The following is a 1,399-nucleotide window of genomic DNA, read 5'->3' as shown; positions in this document are numbered from 1 at the left end:
CTATTGAAATATGGCAGCTTTGAACTTTGAAACCCTTTTGGCAGTTCATTCTGATACTTCTGACAGAATTTCTTTTTGTTCCAGAATGGTGAGTAGTACAGGATGAGCAATGACTGGGTGTGGTGTTAAAGAGGATAAAAATTCTTTTTCTATTACAGTTCCAGAAAAAGCCTCAGGTGCTCCTGATAATGGGAAAAGTTTATTCTGATGATTTTCTTGTGGTTCTTCTTTTAAAATGCTTTCACTGGTGTCACTGCAATTGGCTTTTTCACAGCTAATACTCCTCAAAAAATCCTCTTATCAAATTCAGCAGCACTACTTTCATTGATATCACTAAAAACACTATTTTCTCTGCTTTGAGACTTCAGAATAGATTTACAAGGAACATATTCTCCATTCACAACATCAACAAAGACTCTGTAAATGTCAGCAGGAGTCCTGATTGTAGGAAGCTCTTGAGCAGAATGACCACTCTTCCAGAGTTGTCCTTTACGTTTGACGACTTCTTTCTTTTCACTGAATTTAAAGTGGTATTTTTTTCCAGTATTTATTCGAATCCTCTTAGGTTCAACCGTATGAGAAAAATATATTTTTGGTACAGAATTATCTCCAATCCTTAAAGCATTATGGTCATTTTCATTATCACCATCATGACTGTTGTCTTCATCATCTTCTTCATTTCTCTGACAAAAACTTGAACCATTTACTGAAAAGTTCAACTGACTAGTCAATTGTCCATTGAATTGTTCTAAATGTGTAACATCCTAATGATTACTGCTGGGGGCAAGGGACTTTGTTTCTTGATGTATCACATTCACATTTGTGTTTTGATCTTCCTTCTCCACTTTAGAAGAGGCTGGGTATTCTCCATTTGCAGTCACAGTATCAGGCTTACTATCAAGTTCACCCAGCAATTCTTATCTCTATAATTCTTCAAGTCGAGCCCACAGTTTCTTATTAGCAAGTATATCCTCAGATTTTACTTCATTTGCAAAATTTGCTTCAAAAGTATTTGAAGATTTTGTTTGGAATGAGGTTTTTGAGAAATTCGTTGTTTGGCTTTAAACTCAAAGTCACTTTTAATCTCAGCAATATCACCTGCAGCATCACTCATTTTTCCAAATCTTCTGTGAATTTAACTCTGGATTCAAAAATTTTCCATCACTTTTTTTAAACCATTCATTGTTTTTCTTACATCTTTTCCTGTTCCTCACAGAGCCACACCACCTCCAGGGCACGCAACAGCACCAAGGCCAAGGCGGAAGCGTGTGTCACAAACTTCCACACATTCCAGAATCAGAAGGGGCCTCCGTGAATGGGGCACCGGTTTATGGAGGCGGCCCGGCCGGCTGCTGCCCAGAGTCCTCCTGGTTGCCTTCATGCACTGTGCGCCCGCTGC

The 1,399-nt window shown here is 38.7% G+C and overlaps 1 pseudogene; it reads right to left on the bottom strand.

The window, feature by feature from the left end:
- On the bottom strand, nt 1–1,195 carry LOC144252695 (unconventional prefoldin RPB5 interactor pseudogene; annotated as a pseudogene).
- Between the last annotated feature and the right edge of the window lie 204 nt (nt 1,196–1,399).

Source organism: Urocitellus parryii, unplaced genomic scaffold (assembly GCF_045843805.1).
Source record: "Urocitellus parryii isolate mUroPar1 unplaced genomic scaffold, mUroPar1.hap1 Scaffold_53, whole genome shotgun sequence".
NCBI classification, from domain to species: Eukaryota; Metazoa; Chordata; class Mammalia; order Rodentia; family Sciuridae; genus Urocitellus; species Urocitellus parryii.
This window is presented reverse-complemented; position numbering and strand designations above follow the sequence as displayed.